This window comes from Lissotriton vulgaris, chromosome 3_2 (genome assembly GCF_964263255.1).
Source record: "Lissotriton vulgaris chromosome 3_2, aLisVul1.2, whole genome shotgun sequence".
NCBI classification, from domain to species: Eukaryota; Metazoa; Chordata; class Amphibia; order Caudata; family Salamandridae; genus Lissotriton; species Lissotriton vulgaris.
Window position 1 is genome coordinate 291,338,741 of NC_141690.1, and position 25,474 is coordinate 291,364,214.

At 46.0% G+C, this 25,474-nt stretch overlaps 1 protein-coding gene across 2 annotated transcripts in view; it reads left to right on the forward strand.

Annotated features, from left to right (window-relative positions):
• The first annotated feature begins 935 nt into the window (after positions 1-935).
• LOC147725724 (uncharacterized) overlaps positions 936-25,474 on the forward strand; it is an 84,251-nt gene continuing 59,712 nt past the window's right edge. Inside the window, exons 1-3 of one of the 2 annotated variants that reach the window (XM_086964416.1) lie at positions 936-1,135; positions 1,248-1,384; positions 13,059-13,237. The gene's annotated coding sequence lies outside the window, so the exon portion shown is untranslated. The remainder of the gene's footprint in view (positions 1,136-1,247; positions 1,385-13,058; positions 13,238-25,474) is intronic. The other variant, XM_086964417.1, reaches the window with a different exon arrangement.

Genomic DNA, 25,474 nt, shown 5'->3' on the forward strand with positions numbered 1-25,474 from the left:
TTTGGGTTGAGGTCGTTCCTACAAAAGGGTCGCTCTGCAGCCACAGCGCGGCTCCTCTGGCCTGGCTCCTTAGGCCTCTCAGATCTTGGACTTGACTGCACTGTAGTGCAGATCTTTACTGGAGTTTAGTTGGGACTATTTATATGAATTTGTGGAAATGAAATAATAATTATGAATCCTCCGTGGGACAGAGAGCGGGCTGGAGTCCAGACCGCAGAAAGGAGCCAGCGCGGTGGAGCAGTCGGCCTGGGCTGGCTAAGGCAGGATCTGTTTTAATTGATTTGCTGCTGACCCGCCGGACAGCACGACAGGTGTCCAACCTGGCCTTGTTTAGCAGTGCTATCGCGCTCAAAGGGCACCAGGTTAGTGTCCTTGCATTTCTGGTGCTTGGCTGCACCTTTAAGATCTTCTTAGAGTTTCTAGTTGCTCAGTGTAATTCCAGATATTTCTCTGTTTCCTTTGTCTTCATTGCTTGATATTTGCATGCAAGAAAGTGTCACTCCTAGTGCTTGAATGTCACTCATGTTTACACTGACATGAAAATGTCACGCATGGCCGAGTTGACACCAGGGCAGCTGTGATAAGAGAGGGGGGCAGCCATGCAGTGCTGGGGGTCGGGTGGGCTCGGCTCCTCCGGCCCGCCATGCTTCCGGGTCCTTCTGATCTTCAGGCTGGGAGCTGTGGGCGGCTTGTACCTCTTCACCGCGCATGCGCAACAGAGCAGTGTCTCTGTAACGCTCTGGTACACGTATCTTCCGTGACCTGTTACTCTCATCTGCACTGCGCCTGCGCACAAGAGTAGTCTCTTTCTGCGCATGCTCCTATGTAGAGTTTCTCATTTTGACTAGTTAGCCCTTCTACTCTGCGCATGCGGGAGCTCTACTTGGTATGCGTTCTTTCTGCGCATGCTCTGAAGAGTGACGGCGCCTTCTCATGTTGCATCCCTATGCTGTTGTGCCTCCCTGCTCCGCGCATGCTCCCTGGGTACCCTGCGCATGCGCGCTAGTGCTGGACATGAATAGATGCAGATGCAGCCATCCCTGGCTGATGCCAGCCCCCCTCCCTCTCTCCCTCTCTTTTAATTGTAATACTCAGACCACAGTAGATGTCAGCGCCCAACGTTTCACCAACCGAGGTAGCATTCATTTATCCATCCAGTTTTTAATCTAGCCACTGATCTGTTCAAAAGAAACCCTGTGCTTAATTTAAAGGTGTTGAACTTGTGCAAACTGTTCTGTTTCGTTCAGAAAAAAGAACCCGAAGGCAGTGCAGCCCTGGTGGAGACCCATGAGTGAAGAGCAGGAAGTGTGAAGAGGCTTCTTCTAGAGGCCTGCCCCTCTCCAGGAGGCCTGGCTGGCACCCTGCAGATCTGCCAGAGCCCTGAGTGAGTATCAGCTCATTTGGGGTTATTTGCCTGTGAACAACAACATTATTTTCTGTACTTTAAACCCCGAGTCTTTGCTCTTCCCTGGGATCCAGGATTCTAAAGACATCATGGAATGGCTGCAGGACCAAAGATCAGTCCTCATACACTGCATCCTCCTGAGAACAGTAGCAAAGTAGAAGAGGGCCATCTGGAGCCAGGGGCATACACACCCAACAAGAACAGGAGCACCTAGAACCAGGGGCATATACACCTGACAAGAACAGGAGCACCTAGAACCAGGGGCATATACACCTGACAAGAACAGGGGCACATGGAACCAGAGGCGTACACACCCAGCAAGAACAGCAGCATAGAGAACTAGGAGCATACACACCCAACTAGAACAGGAGCACCAGGAACCAGGGGCCTACACACCCGACAAGAACAGGAGAACCTAGAACCAGGGGCATACACACCCAGCAAGAACAGGAGCACCTGGAACCAGGGGCATACACACCCAACAAGAACAGGAGCACCTTGAACCAGGGGCATACACACCTGACAAGAACAGGAGCACATTGAACCAGAGGCGTACACACCCAACAAGAACTGGAGCACCTTGAACCAGGGGCATACACACCCAGCAATAACCGGAGCACATGGAACCACAGGCATACACACCCAACAACAATAGGAACACCTAGAACTTGGGACATACACACCCAACAAGAACAGGAGCACATTGAACCAGGGGCGTACACACCCAACAATAACCGGAGCACATGGAACCGGGGATGTACACACCCGAAAAGAACAGGAGCACCTTGAACCAGGGGCATACACACCCAACAAGAACAGGAGCATCCGGAACCAGGAGCATACACGCACAACAAGAACAGGAGCACCCGGAACCAGGGGCGTACACACCCAACAATAACAGGCGCACCTTAAACCAGGGGCGTACACACCCGACAAGAACAGGAGCACCTGGAACCAGGGGCATACACACCCAACAAGAACAGGAGCACCAGGAACCAACGACATACACACCCAGCAAGAAAAGGAGCACAGGGAACTAGGAGCATACACACCCAACAAGAACAGGAGCACCCGGAACCAGGGGCATACACACCCAACAAGAACAGGAGCACCTGGAAACGGGCATACACACCCAACAAGAACAGGAACACCAGAAACCAACAGCATACACACCTAGCAAGAATAGCAGCACATGGAACTAGGAGCATACACACCCAAAAAGAACAGGAGCACCTGGAACCAGGGGCATACACACCCGACAAGAACAGGAGCACCTTGAACCAGGGGTGTACACACCCAGCAATAACAGGAGCACCTTGAACCAGGGGTGTACACACCCAGCAATAACAGGAGCACCTTGAACCAGGGGTGTACACACCTGACAAGAACAGGAGCACCTGGAACCAGGGGCGTACACACCCAACAAGAACAGGAGCACCTTGAACCAGGGGTGTACACACCCGACAAGAACAGGAGCCCCTGGAACCAGGGGCATACACGCCCAACAAGAACAGGAGCATCCGGAACCAGGAGCATACACACCCAACAAGAACAGGAGCACCCGGAACCAGGGGCGTACACACCCAACAATAACAGGCGCACCTTGAACCAGGGGCGTACACACCCAACAAGAACAGGAGCACCTGGAACCAGGGGCATACACACCCAACAAGAACAGGAGCACCAGGAACCAACGGCATACACACCCAGCGAGAACAGGAGCACAGGGAACTAGGAGCATACACACTCAACAAGAACAGGAGCACCCGGAACCAGGGGCATACACACCCAACAAGAACAGGAGCACCTGGAAACGGGCATACACACCCAACAAGAACAGGAACACCAGAAACCAACGGCATACACACCCAGCAAGAATAGCAGCACATGGAATTAGGAGCATACACGCCCAACAAGAACAGGAGCACCTGGAACCAGGGGCATACACACCGGACGAGAACAGGAGCACCTTGAACCAGGGGTGTACACACCCAGCAATAACAGGAGCACCTTGAACCAGGGGTGTACACACCCAGCAATAACAGGAGCCCCTTGAGCCAGGGGTGTACACACCCGACAAGAACAGGAGCACCTGGAACCAGGGGCATATCACCCAACAAGAACAGGAGCACCTTGAATCAGGGGCGTACACACCCGACAGGAACAGGAGCACCTGGAACCAGGGGCATACACGCCCAACAAGAACAGGAGCACCTGGAACCAGGGGCGTACACACTCAACAAGAACAGCGGCGCCTAGAACCAGGGTTATACACACCCAACAAGAACAGCAGCACAAGGAACCAGGGGCATACACACCCGACAAGAACAGGAGCTCCCGGAACCAGGGGCATACACACCCAACAAGAACAGGAGCACCTGGAACCAGGGGCATACACACCCAACAAGAACAGCAGCACATGGAACTAGGAGCATACACACCTAACAAGAACAGGAGCGCATGGAACCAGGAACATACACACCCAACAAGAACAGGAGCACCAGGAACCAGGGACATACACACCCAACAAGAGCTGGAGCACCCGGAACCAGGAGCATACACACGCAACAAGAGCAGGAGCACCCGGAACCAGGGGCCTACACATCCAACAAGAACAGGAGCACCCAGAATCAGGGGCATGCACACCCGACAAGAACAGGAGCACCTGGAACCAGGAACATACACACCCAACAAGAACAGGAGCACCAGGAACCAGAGGCATACACACCCGACAAGAACAGGAGCACCTGGTACCAGGGGCACACACACCCAACAAGAACAGGAGCACCAGGAACCAGAGGCATACACACCCGACAAGAACAGGAGCACCTGGAACCAGGAACATACACACCTAACAAGAACAGGGGCACCAGGAACCAGAGGCATACACACCCGACAAGAACAGGAGCACCTGGAACCAGGGGTGTACACACCCAACAAGAACTGTAGCACGCCGAACCAGGGGCATACACGCCCAACAAAAACAGCAGCACCAGGAACCAGGGGCGTACACACCCAACAAGAACAGGAGCACCTGGAAGCAGGGCCAAACACACAACAGGAACAGGAGCGCCTGAAACCAGGGGCACACACACCCAACAAGAACAGAAGCACCAGGAACCAGGGGCATACACACCCGACAAGAACAGGAGCACCTAGAACCAGGGGCCTACACACCCGACAAGAACAGGAGCACCTAGAAACAGTCATACACACCCAACAAGAACAGGAGCACCTGGAAGCAGGGCCAAACACACAACAGGAACAGGAGCGCCTGAAACCAGGGGCACACACACCCAACAAGAACAGAAGCACCAGGAACCAGGGGCATACACACCCGACAAGAACAGGAGCACCTAGAACCAGGGGCATACACACCCGACAAGAACAGGAGCACCTCGAAACAGTCATACACGCCCAACAAGAACAGGAGCACCTGGAACCAGGGGCATACACACCCGACAAGAACAGGAGCACCTGGAACCAGGGCCAAACACAAAACAGGAACAGGAGCGCCTGGAACCAGGGGCATACACAACCAACAAGAACAGGAGCACCAGGAACCAGGGGCATACACACCTAACAAGAACAGGAGCACCTGGAACCAGGGGCATACACACCCGACAAGAACAGGAGGACCTGGAAACAGGGTCAAACACACCCAACAAAAACAGGAGCACCAGGAACCAGGGGCATGCACACCCAACAAGAACAGGAACACCAGGAACCAGGGGCATACACACCCGACAAGAACAGGAGCACTTGGAACCAGGAGCATACACACCCAACAAGAACCGGAGCTTCCGGAACAAGAAGCATAAACACCCAACAAGAACAGGAACACCTAACCAGGGGCACACACACCCAACAAGAACAGGAGCACCAGGAACCAGGGGCATACACACCCAACAAGAACAGGAGCACCTGGAACCAGGAGCGTACACACCCAACAAGAACAGGGGCACATGAAACCAGGAGCATACACACCCAACAAGAACACGAGAACTTGCCTGGAAGCAGGGGCATACGCACCCAACAAGAACGGGAACACCTGGAACCAGGGTCATACACACCCAAAAAGAACAGGAGCACCTGGAACCAGGGGCATACACACCCAACAAGAACAGGAGCACCCGGACAAGAACAGGAGCACCTGGAACCAGGGGCATACACACCCAACAAGAACAGCAGCACCCGGATCCAGGGGCATATACATCCAACAAGAAGAGCAGGACCCGGAACCAGGGGCACACACACCCAACAAGAACAGGAGCACCTGGAACCAGGGGCACATACACCAAACATGAACAGGAGCACCCAGAACCAGGGGCAGAGACACCCAATAAGAAGAGGAGCACCCAGAACCAGGGGCATGCACATCCAACAAGAACAGAGGCATCTGGAAGCAGGGGCATACACACCTAACAAGAACAGGGGCATCTGGAAGCAGGGGCATACACATCCAACAAGAACAGGGGCATCTGGAAGCAGGGGCACACACACACAACAAGAACAGGAGCACCTGGAACCAGGAGCGTAAACACCCAACAAGAACAGGAGCACATGGAACCACAGGCCTACACACCCAACAAGAACAGGAGCACCTGGAACCAGGAGCATACACACCCAACAAGAACAGGAGCACCTGGAACCAGGGGCATACACACCCAACAAGAACAGGAGCACATGGAATCAGGAGCATACACACCCAACAAGAACAGGAGCACTTACCTGGAAGCAGGGGCATACGTACCCAACAAGAACAGGAGCACCTGGAAAGAGGGGCATACACACCCAACAAGAACAGGAGCACCCGGACAAGAACAGAAGCACCTGGAACCAGGGTCATACACACCCAACAAGAACTGGAGCACCTGGAACCAGGGGCATACACACCCAATAAGAACAGGAGCACCCGGAACCAGGGGCATATACATCCAACAAGAAGAGCAGCACCCGGAACCAGGGGCATACACGCCCAACAAGAACAGGAGCACCTGGAACCAGGAGCATACAAACCCGACAAGAACAGGAGCACCTGGAACCAGGAGCATACAAACCCGACAAGAACAGGAGCACCTGGAACCAGGGGCATACACACCCAACAAGAACAGGAGCACCTGGATCTAGGGGCTGAGACACCCAACAAGAACAGGAGCACCCAGACCCAGGGGCAGAGACACCCAATAAGAAGAAGAGCACCCAGAACTAGGGGCTGAGACACCTAACAAGAACAGGAGCACCCAGACCCAGGGGCATACACACCCAACAAGAACAGTGGCTCCCAGCTGGTGGAATAATAGTTTCACATCACAAAGGACAAGAAGCTTGAACCAGTGATATGTAATTAATTTAACCAAAAGTGTATAAACAAGTACTCTGAGCTCTAGTGAACACACGTTGTACAATACCAAAACCACTACAAAAGTGTGTATGACAAACAAAGGGCTAGAACAATCCAAATAATAAGGCACAGATCCAAGTATATGTAAAACAAAATCAGTTTATCAATTGCATGCCCTCATTTCCTGGGTTGTCGATAGCATTTACACCCAACAATATTTAAGGGTCATCATCGGGACTAGAAAATCAATTAAAGCGATGCCAGAGCAAGATATCTAAAAACAAAGAAGTTTAAAAATGTGAAAAATGACACCAGCATCTAATATGTTATTAGTCTCCAAACATGGGGTAATGGCCTCAAATCAAAAGTGCTCACTTGTTGGAGTAATGAATAATTCTGGGATGCAAAAGGCAAAACAATAAGAGGGAAATATAATGTTTTTTAATGAAAAAGTTAAACCACTGCAGTGAAAATTTAATCAGGGGTGTTATTACTTAACCATTAGAATTACTCACTGAGTGGCAAACAAATCACTGCCAGCATTGTCTCATGGGAAGGTGTCCAGACAAGGTTAAAAGTACACATAAGGCAACAAAAATGGTTGAAAATCCAAAAGTTCCTCCACAGTAGAAAATAATATATTCCACAGATGGAGAAAACTCACTTGGCTGCTTCGAAATAGCAGATGAAACTGTGCCACCAGTGAGATCATCAACAAAGCCTTGTACCATCTACAAAGATAAAGATACACAAGGGAAGCGCTTGTTGCCCAAAGTAGCTTCCTGTGGGTAATAGAATTAAAAAAGAAAAATTGAATATCCTACAGACAGGAAATGGATGAGGAAAACCATTTGCAATAAAAAACAAAATAAAAAAATGAAGAAATAGGGCAATTAGAGAAATCGCCAATGGAACATATCAGCCAGTTGGAAACAAGCATTTGCAATGCAATAGGTCTCGCATTAGGAAAGTTTGAGCGATTGGTATTGTAAATGACACATTTTTTATTTATGTGTTGGTTTTGAAAATAGCGAAATTAATAGCTTTGTCATTTACAATGCCAATAGTTATAACTTTCGCAAATGTGACACCTATAGCATTTGTAATGCAATATGTGTTGTATTTACGTGACTTAGATGTATTGCTATTACAAATAACAATGGCTTTCAAATTGTTTTTAATAATTAATACTTAAATAAAAGTTATTGTAATTTATAATGGCAATAGCTCAAACTTTTGTGAATAACTTTTGTGAAGATTATGTTCAGTTTATTTTATTCTGACGAAAATCCAAGAACAGAAGTGAAATATTAACATCTTTTTGTGACATTTGTAATAAAGCTTGAAACATTGAGAGAACATATTTGAACCAGTTGTTGTTGAACGGTTGCACAGATTGCTGTGGTGGCGTTGAGTGATGTTGTAGTGGCGATGAGGGATGCTGTGCCGTTCAGTGATGCTGTGGTAGCGCATAGTGATGTTGTGGTGCCCCTGAGTGATGATGTGGTGGTGCTGAGTGATGATGTGGTGGTGCTGAGTGATGATGTGGTGATGTGATAGATAGAGAGAGTGCGATAGATAGATAGATAGAGTGAGTGCGATAGATAGATAGAGTGAGGGCTATAGATAGATTGATGGAGGGCGATAGATAGATAGAGGGCGATAGATTGATAGATAGATAGATAGATAGATAGATAGATAGATAGATAGATAGATAGATAGATAGATAGATAGATAGATAGATAGACAGATAGATAGACTGAGGGCGATAGATAGAGTGCGGGCGATAGATAGATAGAGTGAGTGCGATAGGTAGAGTGAGGACGATAGATAGAGTGAGGACGATAGATAGAGTGAGGGTGATAGATAGAGTGAGGGCGATAGATAGATAGGTAGAGTGAGGGCGATAGATAGATAGAATGAGGGCGATAGATAGATAGAGTGAGGGAGGGTGATAGATAGATAGATAGATAGATAGATAGATAGATAGATAGATAGATAGATAGATAGATAGATAGATAGATAGATAGATAGACTGAGGGCGATAGTTAGAGTGTGGGTGATAGATAGATAGAGTGAGGGCGATAGATAGAGTGAGGGCGATAGATAGATAGAGTGAGGGTGATAGGTAGAGAGATAGAGTGAGTGCGATAGATAGATAGATAGATAGATAGATAGATAGATAGATAGATAGATAGATGGTTGTGTGTGTGGTTGTGGTTGTGTGTGTGGTTCTGGGTGGTTGCGTGTGTGGTTGTGTGTGTGGTTGTGTGTGTGGTGTGTGTGTGTGGTTGTGTGTGTGTGTGTGTAGTTGTGTGTGTGAGGTTGTGTGTGTGGTTGTGTTTTTGGTTGTGTGGTTGTGTGTGTGTGGTTGAGTGTGTGGACTGTTACATCACTGCTCTTTATCTGATGCTGTGTTGACCCAGAACTGACTAGTGTTTATCACGCGCAAGGATCACTTATAAAGCAGCTCGGTAATAGCTTGGCTGGGTTAAGCGTGCAAGCCAGCCAATTACAAAGCCAATCGATTCAGCACAGGCAGCACTTACTGCACGACGATGGGATAATAGTACTGATAGACTACTCATGGTATCATCAGCAACTGTATAGTTGGCGCAGGCAGCAGTGAGCTGCCAAATAACACTAACGGAGCGGGTACAGGCATTACTGCGAGGCGCTGAGAGACAGTCAGCCTTTAATTAATTTTTATTGCGTGACAATCTTGGGGCATTACACTGATACAACAAAAATCAGCAAATGCGTTAGTCTGGCACAAGATGCGTGTGGCACTTGTTGAAATGTCAGCCATGAACAACACTGTGTGCCCTGGGGAGGTTAGCAGTCTAGTTCTAGTCTGGAAGAGGAACTTCCAGGAAGGGGAGGAAACAGGAAGTGGGTAAGGGGCAGTAAAAGGCAAAATTAGAGCAGCGGAGGCAGGACGGCAAAAATTAAGGCAGATGCTTCAGTGAAGCATTGTGACATTTCTATAAAGAAGAGACTTAACACATTGCAGGGCTGTTTTCCGCCTGAAATTGCAGCTGCTTTAATAGAAGTCAATTGGGAAAATACGACCCCCTTCATGTTTTTCCCCCAAACCTCCTTGTTTCCTGTTCTAACATGTTGACATGTATGCAATTAGGAAGGCAGGGTAGGACTCCCGGGACCAGTCTACTTGCATTAGCCATAAAGTGCTTGGTTGATTGTTGTTGAATAGGGCACGTTGCTGCTACGCTGATCCTGGGCGGGGTTACTGGCACATTACAGGAGTATTAAGACCTCTCAAGTGTCACAGATCTACGCGAAAAAGTTCATATATTTTTGCGGCATTCTGGTATATGTTAAGTTTGGATATTATATAGACATCTCAGCATGTGAAGAAAAAACTGACCCCGACGAGCAAGAAACTGACCTTGATGAGTTTACTCACGCATGAACCTTGGAAATGTTAAAGCTCTTTAACAGTGTAAATGTAAATGTAAATGTATTGGCATTTATATAGCGCACTACTTACCCGTAGGATCCAAAGGCGCTTCGACCGCTGCGAAACCCTTCCTGGCTTCCCTGAGAGATGGTCCCTTAATGGGTATCTCCAGGGTGAGACCAGGCATCCCCGGCGGTCTGGTGGGGCCGTTAGTGAAGATGAGGCAAGCTAATGCCCAGAGTTGCCGAGTGTGATCGCTGATCAGAGTGGGCACCGAGGCGAGAGAATTATCGAGTCCGCTGACCCTGGTCCAGAAACCTGCCGCGCCGGGAATCGAACCCTGGGGGATTCTTTCCATGGTGTGTATGGCAACGTGCGACAAACACCATCAGCACATTTAACGCGCTTTGAGGCCTTGAGGTAAGAGCTATAGTAACGCATAGGTGTGCGTGCATCCCGCTATACCCCCCGCTCAAACAGAACTTTAAATGGCGAGCCCGTCATTGAGGGCATTTTAAGCAAAGATAGGATTTGCTCCGTTTGTAGCAACTATTATGAATCACTTTGCAACCGAACGTTGACACTTGTTTATTAGTGAACGAGGTGCTTTTGCACACTGTTTTGAAACATAACAAGCAGTGGAAGTGCTCCCACAACGAGAGACCAACAATTGTGTGAATTGCACCCTGGGGTTACCAGAATGTGAGCTGGCGGGCGAGGGTGAAGAGGACAGTGTCAGAGGCCTGCCCTTCGCCCGCGGACTGATAGTGGCGCAGTGTGGGGCCACGTCACTGCAATATCATGTGCTTTTGCTGGGTTTGTGTGAGCCTGTGGCGGTGCAAGTCGGGGTCTGCTAGTGCCCCCGAGCTGCAGTGCACTGCAGCAGTGACAGTACTGTTGCCCATGACCAGTACAGTTTATGTCACTCTGGACACCGGTGGAGGCAGGACGACAGGATGTTGGTCCATCACTGCTTGCCTCACTCCAGTAGAGAGCCTGTGACTATCCGGAAGCAGGCTGGGCCCAGTGCTCACAGGCGCTCGAGTTAATGTGACGTAGCTGTCTTCAGCACGGTATACGTACTGTCATTGCTTGCCTGTTACTAACATGGCGGCTGTGGCCTTGGCAGCATGTGCTGCCACAGGGCACTCACTCCAAGAGCGGTGATATTGTTACTTGTCTGGGGCCAGCACAGCATGTGTGACCATCCGCAGCCTGTGCAGGCCCAATGCTCACTGTATGGGGGTCTGTCTGTGGCACTGCCCGCCCTGCCCCGAGCACAGTGCACGCGCCCCCCTGGTAGCAGGCGCAATCACAGGGCCCACAGGTAAATCAGCGGAACTAACAGATAAGAGGGGCAATTTTACAGTGAGCCCAGCACACTAGAATGAAGTATATTATTATATTTATCATTTCTGGATCAGGCTGATGGAAAATGTCATTTGTCTTCAGCACACACTTCATCTTCTCGGATCAGAGAGAAACAGGGAGAGAAGAGAAAAGACAGGGGCTGGAAGGAGATGCTGCAGATAAAGAGGGAGTCTGAGCGAGAAATGAAGAGGAAGATTAAGGAGGAACTTGTAAAGTGGGAAAGAAAATTAAGAAACGAAGTTAACTCGTATAAAGAGATGAGGATGTCGATACAAGGACGAGAGGGGAAGAAAAGAAGAAGATTAAGCGAAAAGGAGAGGGCCAAAATGGGAAGCCAATACTAGTAAGGAAGGAAGCAGAGTGAAGGAACAACACAAGATTGTATAAATTCAGAGAAAAGAATGGTGAGACAAACAAGCTCTTGGCATTGCTGTAGGGGGGGGCAGGGCGGGAGCGCATTGGCGAGGGAGCAGCAGCCTTTGATGTGCGAGCGAGTGGGAGGGAACACCATATGGGGTGTGATTGAGAATTGAGGCCAAGTGCGCGCTGGGGAAGCGTCGCAGTTGAGTACCTCACATACATTGGGGACAATCCTTGCTGGTTTCAAGAGTTTGTTTTGCCTACAATACTCTTGAAGAACAACGCATGCGCGTTGGTTCTACGAGACCTAAAAATGACAAGGGGTGGAATTGAAACGTGCCTTAAAAATATGTAGAACCAGACCAGGCACACTTGAGTTACTATACTGCAGAAAAGCATACGCTGGTTGCCATACAGAGTAATAAACTCAACAGAAATTAGATGCATACACCAAACATATGATTTGAAATGAAATGTAAGAATCAAAGAGATCAAATGCATTTGCTGAGGCAATAATGAAACACCTATGTTTTCATAAGGACACATATCAGCATACTATTGTAATGTGCGACAAGCACAAGATGGCACAAGTTGCAGTGCAATGCAGAAACACTTTTAATCAGGAACAGCAACATCCCACTGATGTAGCAAAACAGGAAAACATACGAGAACCAACAAGAATGGAAGGTAGGTCAAACCATTTTCACAAAACGAGTGGGCATCCATTTTGACAAAACAAGTGTCACATGATTTACAGATTTTTTTATTTTAGTGTATTTTGTTATAGCGCACAGATACCCCAACGGGGTGTCCTGGCGCTCCTGTGTGATCTTATGCTGGATTAGGTGTCATATAGAAAGGAGTTGTTTAACAGAACAGGTGAGTTTTTAAGGCTTTCCGGAAGGGTAGTTCTTCCTGGATCAACCGGATGGAATTTGGTAACTTGTTCCAGAGGGCAGAGGTACATACTTGGAAAGTTTTTCCGCCTGAGCGAGTTTTTTTGAATCTGGGGGTAGTGATGAAGTTTTTTAAGGAAGAACGAAGAGTCCTGGTGTTGTTATAAGGGGTGAGACAGGTGGAAAGGTATGCAGAGGCCTTGCCTCTCAATGCACGGTGAGCCAGTACCAGTGCTTTGAATTCTGCCCTTTTTTGTATAGGAAGCCAATGAAGTCTGCGACGGTGGGGTGAGATGTGCCACCAACCAGTCGTACTGCAGCGTTTTGGACTGTCTGAAGTCGATGACAAAGACCTGCAGACCGACCAATGTACAGGCCATTAGCGTAGTCCAGGTGCGAAGTGATCAACGCCTGGACTACAATCTTCCTGGTGTTGTTGGGTAAGAAATTGATGAACTTTTTCACCATTCTGATCTTGGTAAAACATGCTGCAGAGACTGTGTGAACTTGATGATGCAGTGTGAGACTAGAATCCCATCTAACCCCTAAGTTTTTCACCGAGTCTTTGGGCTGGGGTGGTGCACTCAAATCAAGAGGCCACCAGATGTTGGGATCTAGTGGGGACGGCTGGTGAAAGAAAAGTACCTCAGTTTTTCCTGCGTTTAGCCTTAGGAAATTATTATCCATCCACCGGGCGATTATGCAAAAGCAGTTTTCTAGAGGGTCAAAGGTTGTTTGGGAAATGCTGTTGAATGAAAACAAAATTTGAATTTCATCAGCAGAGGAGGTGGCCTTTATTCCAGTTTGGGCGATGATATCAAAGAGGGGTGAAAAATAAACATTAAATAGGAAGGGACTCAGTGAGGAGCCTTGGGGGACTCCCCACCGAAGTGGACGGCTATCTGACGTATATCGGGGAGTGAACACTGCTTGCGTACGGTTGGACAAGAATGTCAATGTCAATGTCAATGGTATTTATAGAGCGCAAACAATCATCCCTAATGGGATATCACGGCGCTGTCTTGACAGTAGTGAGTATTTAACAGATAACAGAGTAAGGATGGTATTTAGTCAGATTTTGGGAAAAGAAATGTTTTTAATTGCTTCCTGAAGGACAAATAACAGTCTGTTAGTCTGAGTTCCTGCGGCAGCTTGTTCCAGTGGTTTGGCGCCAGGTGGGAGAACGCCCGTCCACCCATCCTAGCTGTTTTCACACGAATGTTGCTTACTCTAGCAGCCGTACAGGAACGCAGGTTCCTCGTAGGAGCATAGAATCAGATTTTATTTTTTAGGATGCGAGGGCCCGTGTTGTGCAATGCTTTATGCGTTATTCACATTAGCTTGAAGATAGCTCTCTGTCTCATTGGTAGCCAGTGAAGCTCACACAGGCAGCTTTTGGCTGGGTCATACTTTCTTTTATTGCAAATTTCCTTTGCCGCAGCGTTCTGTACGACTTGTAGTTTCGCGAACAGATAGTCCGCCACTCCCACAAACAGGGAATTTCCGTAATCCAGCCTGCTCATTAATAAAGACTGGACCAATATCTTCCTACACTTAGTGGGGATCCATGGAAAAACTCGCAGGAGCATCTTGAGTAGTGCGAAGCCTTTGCCACAAATTGTAGATACATGGGTTTTCATGCTCAAGGTATTATCTAGGATCACACCTACATTTTTGGCCGTTGATGCTGGGATAGGAGCGGTGCCCAGAGTGGTGGGCCACCAGCTGTTGTCCCATAGGTGTGTATGTCTACCAAACAGCAGAATCTCAGACTTGTCTGCGTTTATTTTAAGACAATGGTTGTGCATCCAATTGGCTAGTTCAGTCGAGCAGTTCAGTAGCCTATCCTTAGGGTCGTCTTCTTCATCTAATGAAATCATTAGTTTGGTGTCGTCTGCGTAAGAGCAGATCCCAACACCCCACTTTCTCCCTATTTCGGCTAGTGATGAGACAAACACGTTGAATAGGGTTGGACTCAATGAGGCCCCTTGTGGGACCCCATATTTGATATTCCGGGAAGGGGAAACAAAATCACCCATCCGTACTGGGATGCAATCCATTTTAAGGCCGTACCCTGGATGCCTTTGGATTGTAGGCGGTCTAGGAGGAGGGGGTGGGAGACGGTGTCGAATGCTGCTGACAAGTCAAGCAGCTCCAACACCTCTCTTGATCCCTCGTCCATTCCCCAGCGTACTGCATCTGCCATCTCGATTAGTGCTGACTCAGTGCTATACCCTGGTCTAAAGCCGTGCTGAGAGTCATGGTAGGCGCCTGATGTTTCTACAAAACCCGCTAGTTCAGGGGTATTCAAACTGTGGGGCGCGACCCCCAGGGGGGCAGTGGAGCGATGCAAAGGGGGTCGCGCCTTCACAGTGTCACTTCTGCCCGGGCCTCCAGGGCTTCAGCCCCCCTCGTCCCCCATCCTGTGTCTCTGCAGTGCAGCTCGCGCTCCTGGGGCCTCGGCTGGGAGGTGTCTGGAGTCTTATCTCCGGCCGAGTTTTTCACAGGTCTTTAAAGACCATTAGCATATTTACATGCCTTTGTTAACTGATTACCAAGGCTTGGTTTTTTTATGGTTTCAGTACCCCCTGGGCCCCCACTCTGCCTATTCCTTACATTTGTATTTTTACACTTACTGCTGTAGTGTGAGAATGCATTTAATAAAAAGAAATATAAAGTTGGGTTGCCAAATGAAACATGCCTGCCGTGTGTTATTTAAAGATCCTGCAGAGACCTGCTCTTGACACTAAATTGAGTTATAAATAACAAAGTATGTATTAATTAGTTATGTGACTTTTCTGTCTTTATTCTCTTTAATTATAAGTCATGGATAATTGAGGCAGCCCTAGAACACAATTAAAAGTGCTTTCTATTTATATATGCTGTTCTAAATATTCACAGATTAGTGCTAAAAATACAGCTTTAGGTGACTGCTTATTTCTGGGCCATCAAAATAATGAACTGGTAACCCTAATCATAAGAATGGAAGTTTGTTGCAGGATCAGCACATTATTTATTTCCTCCACCCTCGAATCCTGATTAATGCCATTATAGCAATAGTTTAACTTATACCCTGCACTCCCAGCGATCGCAAGGCACTCAAACTGATCACCATGCACTCAAAGCGATCACCATGCACTCATAGCGATCACAATACACTCACACTGATCACCATGCACTCACAGCAATCACAATGCACTCACACTGATCACCATGCACTCACACTGATCACCATGCACTCACACTGATCACCATGCACTCACACTGATCACCATGCACTCACACTGATCACCATGCACTCACACTGATCACCATGCACTCACACTGATCACCATGCACTCACATAGATCACCATGCACTCACACCGATCACTATGCACTCACACCGATCACTATGCACTCACAGTGATCATAATGTACTCACAGTGATCACAATGCACTCACACTGATCACCATGCACTCACAACATTCACCCGCTCACCCTGCTCTCACAGTTATCACTCTGCACTAAAACTTTGCTTGCATTGTTCACTCTGTACCACACCCTGCAGTCACACAAGCACACTTCTCACCCTGCCCTCATGTGACACTTCACTCACCTGTCCCCCCCTTAATGCTCAATCTGTAGCTCACTCAAACAAGGCCATCACTAACCATGCACTAATTCATCCCACTCTGCACTTACAGCCGAACCCAAATTCATATGGTCACCTCACTCACCCTGCAGTCACTCCTTTTACCCTACTCTCACACTGTTGCATTGCTCACCGTGCAGTCACATGGGCACTCTTGTCACCCACACAGTGCAGAAGGTTAAAGTGCCTGGTACAAAGAAGATGTACCATGCACATCACAGAACTGAGTGTGAGTAAACTATGAGTAGGGCTATAAAAAAATGAAATGTTTGTCAGACAGGTGCTATAGAAAGATGAGGTGTATTGTTGGTGAGTGGTAGTGAGGGAATTCATGGAGAAGGTGGAAAGACTTTTGCACCGTGTGCGACCAGTGCTTAGACAATCCCTGGCTGGGAGAGTTAACCCCTCTCCCCCCCCCCGAAGTTCGGGTCTAGTGGATCCCCTGCTTCTGCCTATTATTTACATTTGTAGTGCGCTACTGTTACCAAAAGGTGTCCTGGGGCTAATAACCATCTGCCTGCAATGTGAGAGAGGGATCCGGGGCTGGGAGAGAAGAGAGGGATGGAAGGAAGGGGGTGAGAGGAAAGGGGCATGGGTAAACTGCTTAACTCTGCACAAGACCACCACGGGTTGAATGCACCCTTGCTGCTCCCGGCCATGGCCAGGTGAGCTTCTAATGTGGCAGCGCGTATTCCTGTGGATTGGGAGGCCCTTCACAAAGGTTGACTAGACACCTTTCTGATGTTAAATGCTGTATTTTGTTTATAAACTGGTACTGATGGGGTGAAATCTTTCCTCAGTATTACTGTGTTTAAAAAAATTCTAAATAATAAAGGAATGCTACCCCAAAATACCCAAAAAGCCCAGGTCCTTCCAATAGGGATTTTTTAGAGGGAGGCCGGGGCCAACCCAGGGGCAGAGGAAAAAGATGGTCCAAACCTCCCAACCCCCCCGGGGAACGATTCACACGCCGCCAGCACTATCGGTGGTAGGCATACCTGCCAACAGCCCCAGTAACACCTCTCCGAATACTTCAGAAACAGGCCTCCTCCCAATCTTTAATCTCACAGATCACATCCTATCTAGTAATGAAGTATCACTCCTTAGCAGGGGTTTATCCTTTGTCCCTACAGCACGGCCCAACTTTCAGGAAGCTCAAACGGAACTCCTAAGATTCTTCAGGAAAGTTTGTTTACATAGCTTCTTTATTCTCAATCCCTCTATCCCCAAACATCACAATACCCCCTTCAAACCATCCTCGAAATTTTCCCCTACAGCAAGCATGATTCCAGCTGAGATTCCCACATTTGAGAAACTGGTTTTAAAAGATCTATCAGACCTTGAAGAGAAAAGGGCCTTCATTCCATATAACATCAGTCTTGAAGAGAAAAATGCTATCTCCTCCCATAAAAATAATCAGTCTCTCGTAATCAAACCTGCGGACAAAGGGGGAGGGATAGTTATTCAGGACATTGTATCCTACAAAAATGAAGTGCTACGCCAACTTAATAATCACGAGCACTATTGCAAACTTCCACGCAACCCCACCAATGAAATCCAAGAAATGATTTCAACTGTAACTAACAGGGCACTTGATTCGGGCTTCTTATCTAAAAAAGAGTACGATTTTCTTAACACCAAATCCCCACGGACTCCTGTGATTTATTGCTTACCGAAGATTCACAAAAACCCTCAATCTCCTCCAGGTCGCCCCATAGTTTCGGGCTGTGGTTCGATCCTCGAACCATTGGGGCACTACATCGATTTCTTCATCAAGCCCTTTGTCCCAGAAACTATCTGTTACATCAGGGACAGTATGGCTATGATAAATTTCATAGAAGACTACCCCTTTGATCCCAGATCCAGCACTATGTGCACGCTGGATGTGGAATCTTTGTACACAAATATTCCACAATTTGAGTCTCTGCGTGTAATGGAGAAGGTCCTTGAATCAAGAGAACGCCCCCATAATGTGCCCTCTTTGTTCATCCTTGAATTACTAGAAATCTGTCTGACCAAAAACTTTTTTCTTTTTGAGGGTCAATACTACGGTCAAGTGAAGGGAACATCCATGGGAGCAATTTTTGCTCCCAACCTAGCCATTCTGTATATGGACCACCTGGAGACTAATAACATTCTCCACACATCGAATCCTTTCCACAATGGCATTGCCTTGTGGAAAAGATATATCGATGATATCTTCCTATTATGGAATGACTCCCCTGAAAACCTTACATCCTTCCAGCATTGGTTGAATAACAACAGTGGCGGACTTTGCTATACTCTGTCCACTAGTAAAAACTTGATCCCTTTTCTTGACTTACAAATAAGACATACAGAAGGCAGGCTCACAACCACACTACACCGTAAGCCCACTGAGCGCAATACCCTGCTCGAATATACCAGCCACCACCCCCGGGCCTAACGCGACTCTTTACCTTTCTCCCAGTTCCTCCGCATTAGGCGTAATTGCTACTTTAAGGATGATTATTTCGCTGAGGCTAAAATACTTAGCACAAAATTGAGAAACAGAGGGTTCCCACGAAAACTGGTACGGAATTCCTTAAAAAGAGCCTGGTACTGTCCAAGAGAGAACCTCTTAGAACCCAAAGAAAAAAATGCACAAGACAAACTTATTTGTGTCACCACATTCTCACCAGCATCCAACGCCATCAGGAAAAGTGTACTCAAACACTGGCCAGTCCTCAACGCAGGCCCTCTGAAAATAGAGAAACCAATGTTTGCATTCAAACGATCCAAGAATGTCAAAGATCATCTAGTCAGAGCAGCTCTCCCTTCACAAATACAAAAAACAACCATAAATGATGCCTGGGGCCTACCACCTCTTATAGGTCATGTTAAGTGTGGGAGCTGCATCTGCTGCAACACCACCATAGAAGGGAAAATGTTTGAATTTGGCAATATAAAATTTGACAGGAAATCTTTCTCTAATTGTAATTCTGCGAACCTGGTCTATGCTATCCTGTGTCCTTGTAAGCTCATCTACATAGGACAAACGAGTCAGAAAATAAAGTTAAGGATTGGACAACATAAAAACAGGATAAAATGTAAAACAGCAAATGCCCCATTGGTGGAACATTTTATTGCAAAAGGACACCCTGAAAAAGACTTTCTTTGGACTGTGATCACAATTATCAAGCCCCCCCCAAGAGGAGCAGATATGTCTCAGCTGCTGAACAAAAAGGAGTTACATTGGATTTTACGCACTAACAGCATTCGGAATGGGCTAAACCGACTTGAAGATTGGACGTCCCTACTGTAAATTCCATCTAATGTGTTTTCATTCTATGAAATAAAATTGTTGATGTACTGCTTAGAATGCTTAAGAGCACGGCACTAGAGCACTATTCACCACCTTAAAATGGCCACCGTATTGACTGCCATTTCACTTCACCCCTGCAAGTCCTTTCACGCTGTTTACTATCCTCGCGTGCACTTCCCCTTATCACACAACTCCATAGACACGCTGACTGAGCACCAGATCGCCAGACTTGTGGCAGCTATTAACAACCCCCGAAGTAAGTACCAGTCCGGATGGACGCCGAAACTATAGCCTTATGCTAGCACACAGCTTCTAATTCCCTGGGTACCTTTTACTTGCAGATAGCTATTGTGCTTTTCGGCGTATCCCTACATTCGAAAACGCCGTGAGTAACCCGTGCCGGATTTTCAAACCGAATCTCGAGGTTGCAGGTAAACCGCCGTTTCGCCCGGGCTCACTCCTAGCACGTAACGCTTGACTTGCCTAAACTAATAGACGGTTGTTTTGTTCACAGATATTCTGCCATCACGACCAATAAATTTTCAAGATCCCCCGGTCTATTTGCCATGGACTTTATGTAGGTCTATATTGCGCTGCATCGCATTGGAAGCATGTATTTAGCCGGCACTGGCGCAGCCATAGCCACAGTCACTTATTTCTCATTCGGCGTTTTTTGAATAAATTGCGCAGCCTCGCACTGTAAGCATGTATTAAGCTGGTACACACCCAGTTATAGCCACAATCACTTATTTCTCGTTCGGTGCTCATGATGCACTTAGATCACATTAGAAACCACTCTGACCTGCTCACAGTCTTTCACATTAGGTCACGTAACGGATCTGTCTCCCCACTTCCAACTCGAGTACATGCATTTCGCCGTGAGATTTCCTCATGCATGTTATTCCCATTCCTCACAATCAAGCCACCACGTTGTTTTAAATAAAATAGCACTTGATTTCACTCAAAGTGCAACTAAACAGGATCCTTGTTATACGCCTGGTACTTACGTTATTTTCCTTGGTTTTTTTTCCCCCTTTTTCCTCCTAATGTAAATATGTATATCATTGAAATGTGATGGAAAGGCTAAACATTCTTTCTTTTATAATGTTTAAGACAACAATAATGTCATCCAATGTCCTGATGATGATGCCCATATTCTAAGACAGGCATCGAAACGTCGACACATAACCCCATATGCAAATTCTGTATGTAACATAGATAATTGCAATAGTGTGGTTTAATATTCAACGTCTGTCCCACTGAAACACAAGTGTACAGACCAATTTCGTGCTTTTTCCATTTTTCCTTTTTGTTGTCCTGTATATGTTGAAGGTCACAGCTGTGCCCGCTTGACATTTTTAACAATCTAAAAACTATTTTTTGATCTAAAAAATAAATTCCTGTCCGGACGGACAGAAGACATACAACCTATTAAGTGTATGATCATTACTTACAATATATTCGTTATAGGGACCACTGTTCTGTATAATAAATAAAATAAAAAATATAATACCCCAAAATACGCAGCATCACAGAACATTATTTACATTTTCTACTCACACAATTTAGTGTGAGTAGAAAATGTCGCATAATTTGGTCCTCACCTTCCTCATAACCTAGAGGTTTAGAAATTTTTGTCAGGAGGGGGTCCTTACGCTTGAAAATGTTGACAGGGGGGTCTCGGCATCCATAAGTTTGAGGACCTCTACGCTAGTTGTTGCTGAACGAGTTTTTCGAGCACTTTGGCGGGGGCTGGTAAGAGAGCGATTGGCCTGTAGTTGGAAGGTTCACTCGGGTCGTCGTTGGCTTTCTTAATTATGGGGACTAACCGTGCATGCTTCCAGGAGTCTGGATAGGCTCCAGTATGCAGCGAGTCGTTCCAGATCCCGTTCAGTGTGGGGTTGAGAATGGGTGCTAGGGACTTGTATTGCTTGGCGGGCCAAGGATCAAGAGGAGATCCGGATTTGCTTTTGTGGAGTTCTTTGAGAGATTGATCTAAGGAGATCTCTTTAAAGTTGGAAAGCGTACAGACAGATCCAGTGATGCCAATATTAGTAGTACATTTGTCTGAGTTAGTATTGCTGGGGAAGGAGTCATATATGGTGGCTATTTTGTTCTCGAAAAAATCAGAGAGGCTGTTGCATAGTGTCTGAGACACCAATGGGGGTCGTTTTAAAGCCAGAGGGTTGGTGAAGGATCTAACTGTATCAAATATTTCCCTGGATGATCCTTGTGAACGGTTGATATTTTCTTCCAGAAAAGTTCTTTTGTGTTCAATAATTTTTTCCTATATTCTTTTAAAGCAGATTTATAGAGAGATTTACGGTCAGGTGAGTAGGTTATTCTCCAAAGTCTCTCGAGGCGTTTACATTCCGATTTGCAATTTCGGAGTTCGTCGGAGTACCACGGAGCAGATGGGGCAGAGCGGTAGGTTTTGATGGGCCTAATAGGTGCCAGGAGGTCAATTGCGGAAGAGATCCAGCCGTTAAAGTTAGTCAAACGAGTGTCAAGGTAAGAAATCGTGTCTAGGGGGTCGATAGATTGGAGATGGGCGGCAAGGCTGTCAGGGGAGATCTTGCTCCAATTTCTGCCCTGTAGTTTGGCCGGGCATATGTGGCGATTTTGGCGGTGCCGGGGGAACGAAAAAGGAACAAAGAGGTGGTCAGACCAGATCACCGGGAAGGGATCGCTTATGGCCAGACCATCCAAATTGGTGCAGATCAGGTCAAGGGTACAGGTAAATGGATGAGAACACAGTTTCATTTGGAACAACATAGAGTATATATAAAAGGGTTGCACTCCTTAATGATGTTTAGTCCTTCTATTTTGCTTTTGTACCTCTAGATCCAGTGGCATTTTGCTTTGTTTAATAATTCTTAAATATCTCACCCTCTTGGAGGTGTGTTGATCTGTTCAGTCACCTGCCACCTCAGATCATTTTCAGTATGTTTCGTGCTATATAATATGCAACCAAAGGTGCCGTGATAGCCTCACATTTGATCCTGCTGTGGTATTGACTCAACCTACATCTAATCTTCTGAGTGGGTTGTTCTATATAGGTATAGTTATGAGGGCATCAAATGTCTTGAGTGACGTTACTGGAGTTGCAGTTTGTAAAAGATTTGAGGGTTTATGTGATTTCTGCCTGTCTGTTCTTAGCGTTGTTTGTAAAGCTGCACACGACTCCAGTTATTTCACGTAACTATAACTCATGCCCTGAAGTAACTATAACTCGCGCCCTCAACGTTCACTGCCATTTACCTCACATATTATATTACTCATGGTATGTTCTATGACATCATTGATAACATCGCTGTAACATCTGAAATAAAAGGTGTATGGTTGTGACGCGAGTTATAGTTACTTTAGGGGACAAGTTATAGTTAATTGAGATAACTGTAACTTGTGAATGTGAGTGTTTTTTCAAGTTAACATTTACGTTATCCCTGAAATGTTCACCTACCTAAAACGTTACTGTAAGTTTTTGTTTTTATTGCGAATTTCTTAGGATTTTCTTTTATTGTGAAGTAAGAAAAAAGTACATTTCCTAATTACAGAGTCACTTTAACCTTTGTGCGTGTGGGTGTGTATATATATATATATTCACTGAAAAAACCATTGGTTATAGACCATATATAGTTAGGGATTAGCCTTTTCAAAACCTTAATTTACTTGCATAAAACCATTGAAATTCCATATATAGTTAGTTGCACTAACTATATATCGCGGACCCGCAATCCACTGCTAATGATGTCACATATTACATCATTCATGACATGGTCAGTGACATCACTGATGACATCACTGATGACATCTCAAATGACATCACTGATGACATCACTGATGACAACACCCAGTGACTGTATGTTTCTGTAAAGTTAAAATATGTCTTACATATTGAAGAATGAGTGGATGTATAAGTGTCTGGATGAAGGATTTAGTAGGTGCATGACTGACTGTATGAGAGAATGATTAAATGTGTCTCACTGAGTGCATGGGTTAGTGACTAAAGTGTCTTAATTTGGCAATCATTATATATGTTGTTCTGTAAACTGCTGCATGTTTAAATCAGTAGCTATATGAGTAACTATATTGGTTATTGAATGGTTGCCCAAGTATTTGTATGGGAGACTGAGTATGTGTGTGGGTGGCTGGGAGGTGTATGCCTCTGTGCATAGATGTGTGAACAGTTAATTCCCTAGGTGTATGGGTTCAAAAGTGCATGTAGAAACAGCTGTATGGACAGTTGACTGTGTGCATGAGTGTATTCGTTAGTGAATGGATATCTCAGTGCTACATGTCAAAGTAAGTACATATGTAAAACACAGTCCATGTGAGAATTGACATATATAAATAACTGAACATAAGAGCCACTTAATGTGAGAGTGGCTGTATGGATCATTGTGATCTTGTATCAGGGATTGTATAAGAGAGTAAATATGTGTTAGTATATGTTTGAATAAGTAAGGTGTGTATAACTGTATAGTTGAGGAAATGGAGGTGTGATTGATTCTTTGCATGACTGACTAGGTGTGTGAGTAACTCCATGGATGTGTGACAGTCTGTGAGTGTCTGTTTACACTGAGTGTATCTAAGGTTATATTACAGTCTGAAGATGTTCATTGTATTATCACATAAATGATATCATCAGTGATGTGATCAATAATGTCAAATGAGATGTCAGTGATGTCATCAGTGATGTCATCAGTGATATCATCAGTGATGTCATTTGAGATGTCATCAGTGATGTCATCAGTGATGTCACTGACCATGTCATGAATGATGTAATATGTGACATCATTAGCAGTGGATTGCGGGTCCGCGATATATAGTTAGTGCAACTAACTATATATGGAATTTCAATGGTTTTATGCGAGTAAAATAAGGTTTTGAAAAGGCTAATCCCTAACTATATATGGTCTATAACCAATGGTTTTTTCAGTGAATTTTCAAGGTTTTGTAAATGCAAATTCCTAACTATATATGGACTATAACCTATGGTTTTTTCTGTGAATTTCAATGTTTTTTTAATAGCAAATATCAAAAGCTGTCAAATGTCAAGTACGTGATAGGTAAAAACGTTTTCGTGTGTATGCACGCTGATGTGCTTTGAACGCTGCCCCCCCACCCCCCTCCCCTCTTTACTCTTAGTAGTACTCTCTCTTTGCAGATAGTGAAGGGTAGTTAACGCAGACCTTTACCCCCGTTGTAATCCGTCGTGTCTGCTTGTCTCTCCATTTGATTGATTGTTATCCAAGCATTTACTGTTTTAGAATTGGTTCTCTTTGGTTCATTCTCTATTTACAAACAAGCACAAAGTCGCAATACTCTGTTTAGTCTTTGCAGATAGTGAAAAATCGTGTAAAAAAATAAAAGTAATCGAGCAAAATCAGTAGGCCACTAATTGGATCTCTTTTTGACCTCGCTATAATAGAAACATTAAGAACAACCCTTCATGAGAAATACGAAAATAGTGAGATGAACTGAGCTCCACACCATGAGGGCTGCAAGACAGCTCGGCTCCGTCACCCACCCCGCCCAAAATAACGACAAACCCTATGCAAATATTAAAAATATATACAACACACCAGCAAAGTAACAGGGAAAAACATTTTATTAAATAACTATTTACATAACTATTTTATACTTTTTGTTGCCCGATCCGGCTAGCTCAATCGATCGAGCATGAAACTCATGCACTCTGATAGCAAGCGTTGCTACTGTTGCTATGCAGACCAAAACTGGTTTTCAGTTTGTACA